Source organism: Ovis canadensis, chromosome 21 (assembly GCF_042477335.2).
Source record: "Ovis canadensis isolate MfBH-ARS-UI-01 breed Bighorn chromosome 21, ARS-UI_OviCan_v2, whole genome shotgun sequence".
NCBI lineage: Eukaryota > Metazoa > Chordata > Mammalia > Artiodactyla > Bovidae > Ovis > Ovis canadensis.
The window spans coordinates 59,354,097-59,359,874 of record NC_091265.1 but is presented as its reverse complement, the minus strand read 5'-3'; positions in this window follow the sequence as shown (position 1 = coordinate 59,359,874).

The window sequence follows — 5,778 nt, the reverse complement described above, 5'->3', positions numbered from 1 at the left end:
GCTGGCTTCTGGCTCTGAGATGTCTCTTCCCAGGGCTTGCCCCCACAGTGCCTGCTGGGATGCTGGCAGAACAGCCAGGGGGTGGGGGCCAAGATACCAGCAGAGACTGACTGGCAAGCTCAGCAGAGTTAGGCCTGCAAATGGGGCCAACAATCCCCTTTCCTTGTGCTCAGTGGGGGCTGAGCAGGAATCGTTTATTTGAGGGAAGGATGGGGTGACGAGGTTGGGAGAGCCTCTGATGACTGGAGACTAGGCTTCCCCCACCCCCAGGGGTTGGGGGAGCAGGTGCTTACGCCCCCGCCCTGACCATGATCTTCACCACATCACCTCCAACCTGGGCTCCGCCCTAGCCATGGACAGACAGGTGGGCGCCCACGGGCACCTTGAGGGGGCAAGCAGACACGGAGCACTGGGCTCTGTGCTGGCCCCAGGGTGATTTAGAGACAGGGAAGGCAGTACTTTGAGGGCAGACCTAGCAGATAACACCAGCAACACAACTACAAAGGGGGGAACCAGCCAGCGTCACAGATGGGGGACTGTTTGTACCCGCAGAGGGGAGGGTGACAAATTGGAGCCGACGCTGAGGAAGTGCAGATTTGAGGTGCAATTGAGGTGGAATCCGCTCCAGGCACATTTGTGGCAAGAGGCAGGATGTGAGCAGGTGCCTGTGGGTTTTGAGGGCCAGGCTGAGTGCTCTGCTCAGAGGGTTGACCCTGAACCTCCTGACCTGGAAGGTCAACATGCTCTGCATTTGACAGCCAAGAACCTGAGACTCAGGGGAGGTTGAAGAGCAAGTGTGGCGGGTCTGCCCAGCTCCAAGAGCACGCATACCACCGAGTTTCTGATAGAAAATAACTCTTCAAGAGGAAAAGCAACGCTGACAGGTCACTGCATCCCCCAAAGCCTGCAGCGGTGGACGCAGGCTTGAGAAACCCAGCTTGAAGATTAAACATCACTCAGGCCTGGGATTCTGAAAGCTTTGCGGCAGCCCCTTGGTTTCTAGTCACGTGAGAGGCGGAGATGCTCATCCAAGCTACCAGAGCACAAAAATCAGGACTGACAGGTTCTCTTGTTCCTTGAGTGTGAGACGTGCTGTCCAGCCTGCTCCACCCCTTCACCTCCGGCTTCCTGGGGGCTTCCAACCTTGCGTGTCTCAGCGTGGGAGTGCCTATCTGAGTCTTGACCAGGGGCCGAGGGCAGCCCCCGAATTCACGCCTTGGTTTGGGTTTTACGGGTTGTGGGGGAGTCCTCTCCTGGCCATGATGGGGTTCAGGAAGGCCAATGGGTGTGGACTTTGCCTCCTCCCTGGCTCCCTCCTGGGTAAAAGGCTACCTCTTCAGAGGCTGGACTGGGGTCAGGTTAGGGTTACAGCTGCCTCCTAGCACTCCTGGAGTCAGAAACTTTGGGGGCAGACTGCCCACATGATACCTCGGATCCCAGGGCCCCGGAGAGGAAGGGAGTCCACCCATTGCCTCCTCGGGGCCCCACACAGCAGCTCTGTTTTGTACCTGGAGGTTCCATGTGAGAGCAATCAACAATTTTTCTGCTCTTTAATAAAAAGACTGACCATGATTAACCATGAATCCCACCCAGTGCCCGCCTCTTACCTCACAGGGACTGGTCTGAGGATGTGCCCAAGGCTACCCTTGAGACTGTGAGAGGATTAGGCAGCCCACCCATCCATCCAGCACCTTAGGGCACACAGAAAGTGAAGTCGCTCAGTCCGACTCTTTGGGACTCCATGGACTGTAGCCTACCAGGCTCCTCCATCCATGGGATTTTCCAGGCAATAGTACTGGAGTGGGGTGCCATTCCCTTCTCCAGGGGATCTTCCCGATCCCAGGGATTGAACCTGGGTCTCCTGCGTTGCAGACAGACGCTTTACCCTCTGAGCCATCAGGGAAGTCCTTCGAACAGGCAGGAGTTCAGATCCCAGCTCTGCCACTTGCTGGGGCTCATCTGTCCTCTCCCAAGTCTGTTTCTTCAGGCACTGAAGGCAGACAGTGACCCCTGCTTCCCAGAGGCAGGGCCCATGGATACCTAACTTGAGTGGCTGCCTTTGCTGAGCACCTTGGGGAGGCTGATGAGGGTGGGAGTGAGGGTGCAAGGAGCCCAACACCCCACCCAATTCCCAGAACAAAGCAGGCAGGACCCACCCTTCCCTGAAGCAGCTCCCAGACTCGGTGGCGTCTAAGGGCCAGAGCCGGTGGTGGCCGAGGGGACTTGGGCCTGGCTTCCTGTGCGCCCAGAAGGATTGATAATTAGAAAGCCACATGGGGCTGCAGCCGCTGTGGCTGAGGGGCGTGGGAGCCCCTGTGGCGTGTAGGAGCAGCACAGAGAAGGTTTTTGGAAGAAAAGCCAGGATGATGAAATCACCATATGTCCACCCATTTGGAGCGTGGACGTTTCAAAGGATACACCCCTGCTGCGCTGGGGTGGGCGGGGGAGTGGGCCTGTGAGCCTGCCAAGGACTTGCTTGTGGACTGGGGACCCTCGACCACACTGTCTGCATCAGCCCCTCCCTCCAAGGCACCCTAGCAAACACACTTTTTTTTCCCGAGGGGGGCGTGGGGGGCGGGGTGGTGCGTGGAGGCTTGTGGGATCTTAGTTCCCTGACCAGGGATTGAACTTGTGCCATCGGCAGTGAAAGCCCGGAGTCCTAACCACTGGACCACCAGGAATACACACATTTAAGTAAAATTCAGAGTTCTGAGCAGCTGTGAGAACTCTACATGAGCTCCCAACCCTCCAAACACGTTTGTCCTAGAGAGACAAGCCCCAGCCACCACTGGAGGGCGCTCCCAGTACCACTGGCCGTCCACACCTGAGCTGGAGCCGTTCTCTGTAGCGCACAGACACGGAAATCACTCAACAGGAGGCAGGGCGACAGGATCCCAAGGCTGCCCTTCTTGTTCTCTGGCTCCTGGGCCAGGAGAGGGCGCTGCACTTCCGGTGCGGCCAAGGGCAGGGGTAGCTTGCCATTCTAGTTACCTGCAGGGCATCTGCTGAGAGGTGCTTCAAGGGGTAGGGCTGGGAGACGCTCATCTCAGTCACCAAGCTGGACCTTGGCCTTGGGGAAAAGGGTGCCACAGATCAGGGTCGGGAGGCCGAAAAAGTGGGTGCGGATGTGAGCCGGAAGCCTGCCTTGTGTCTGGGCCCCTCCCCTTGTGTCTGGGCTATGCTCTGTGGGCGTCAGAAAACCAGGGTTCCCTGCCACTTGTTTGCACTGGGCTCTTTCTTCGTCCTCTTGGGGCCCTCCCTTATCCGAACTGTCCCTTCTGCCAGGCCCAGGTCATTAAACTGACAGTTTCCTTTTCTAACCATCTAAGACCCTTCTCAGAAGCCTACACGCATCAAGTCCAGCGCAGGCTGGACTTTCCTGTCCCCTGTCCCCAGAGTCTGAGTGCCACACACTGCCCTTCTGCTGCCAGGCACTGGCCTAGGCCTGGAATCCAGGTAAGGAGCGCCAGCCACCACTCACCTCCCCAGCCTCAAGGTAGCAATCTGTTAATGAAGGGGAGGGCATTGTTAACTCCCTGCTTCTGGCAGGGCCCTACTGAAGATAACATCCACATTCACTTTGAACTGCTAAGAAGCACCATAGGAATGCAAGGGCTGCTGCCCCCAGGGCTGAGTGAGAGCTAATGCCAGCACTCCAATGCCAAGGGCACTCAGAGGGGAGAGAGGTTATGTGGGGAACAGTTGGCCCTGCAGGAGGCAGTGACCAGAGTGTCGGAGATAGCAGAGCTCTCCTGCTCAGACTGCCTCCTCCGTGGAGCACCCACCTGCTGGTCCAGGGTCCTTGCCACACACAAGGTCAAAGAACAGATCTGCTGGGCAAAGTGGGCCCACGTACCAGAGCTGTTTCTGACAGCAAGGGAGGACCGGCTGTTTGTCGAGGCCAGAAGAGGGGTTCAGACACAGAATGAGTCCTGAGGGGCATTCTGGCCTTACAACTGCAAAGGAATGGACAGAGTCAGACCCGATCCCCTTTCATGGACAAGGAAACTGAAGCTTGAAACAAGGATGTAACAAAAAAGCGAATACAGGACCAAATAGAATCATGTACCTGATGGGCGGGGAGTCCCCAGTGCCAGGTCCCATGAAGACCCCAGCAGAACTCAGGTTTTGCTGGCTGGGGCTCAGTTTTGCCCTCTGCTGTACTGTGGGGATGGAATCTGAAGTGCTGGGGGATGGACTTGTTTGAGCCGGAGTGAGCTAGACCCAGAGGCCTCACCTCACGCTGGCCCTTGAGTGCTGACCCCTGGGGGCCACAGTGGAGGTGCGGGGATCAAGGTGTCCAAAAGGGGTCAGAGGAGGAATGGCCCATCTTCCACCTAGGACCCTCCCCCTGTCTGTGTCTTCAGTTCAGTTCAGTCGCTCAGTTGTGTCTGACTCTTTGAGACCCCATGGGCTGCAGCACGCCAGGCTTCCCTGTCCACCAACTCCCGGAGCTTACTCAGACTCATGTCCATCGGGTTGGTGATGCCATTGTCCCCTTCTCCTCCCACCTTAAATCTTTCCCAGCATCATGTCTTACTCCCCAGGAAATGGAACTTGGTCCTGTCCTGAGCACCAGGCCCCTCCTCTGGTCTCTGGCTCCCCCCTGTGGCTACAGAGGGTGAGAATCCCTCCTGGGAGCCCTTCCCCAGCCCTGGCCTTTAAGGAAGCCTAGCAATGGCAACCCACTCCAGTACCCTTGCCTGGAAAATCCCATGGACGGAGGAGCCTGATAGGCTGCAGTCCATGGGGTCGCTAAGAGTCCCGCAAGACTGAGCGACTTCACTTTCACTTTTCGCTTTCATGCATTGGAGAAGGAAATGGCAACCCACTCCAGTATTCTTGCCTGGAGAATCCCAGGGACAGAGGAGCCTAGTGGGCTGCCATCTATGGGGTCACACAGAGTCAGACACGACTGAAGTGAGATAGCAGCAGCAGCAGCAGAGGCCTGCCTTAGGTGAGAGCCAGGAGTGCTCAACACGGCCTCTGATCTTTGTCCCCTGCCCCGTCCCAGGAGACACAGAGGCAATGACAGCATCCTCAGATTTGGGTTTGAATCCTGGCTACCCTTCCCCCACCTGACTGACTTGGGAGAGACAGACCATTGCACAGACCTTGGCCCTGCCCCAGGGCAGGTCTCCGAGCAGTGCAAATGGGAGACTGCGGAGAAAGCCCCCTGTGTGCTACCGGGGATGTTCAGTCCAGCTCCGCAGACCTTCACAGAGCGGCTCCCCGCTCAACACGGACAAACCGAGGAGGCAGGCAAATCTCCAAAAAGATCTTTTAAAGGAAGAATTTGTTGTCTGAAGCCATTAAAATGCCCCACCCCTTGATCCCTCCTCTTGGACAGCCCCATGTCCCCATGGCGTCTAGCCCAGCCCAGCTGGAGACAGCTGGGCAGAAGTCAGAAATATCCCTGGACAGTCCGACCCTCCCCTCTCCCACCTCCTCCGGCCCAGCCTCGACCTCTCCTTGGCCCTCGTCCTCACTTTCCAGGCGGGCCGCCCAAGCTTAAAAAGCCTGTGGTGACATTACCAGGCCAGCCCCACTCCAGGATCTAGCTTTGGGGCTTCCTCACCCCTCAGTTCCTCAATTCACCTTCGTCCTTCCCAAGCCTGTGCGTCATCTGCCAAATGGGTGGAAGCATCCTTGCTTCACCTACCCGTCTCCCCGGTCGGCCGTAACGATGCAAACAAAATGAAATCAGAAACTAGCCAGGGGGGTGGGGGGTATGCCAAGAGGCCGGCATCCCTGGGAGGGAGCGGACTACAACTCCCA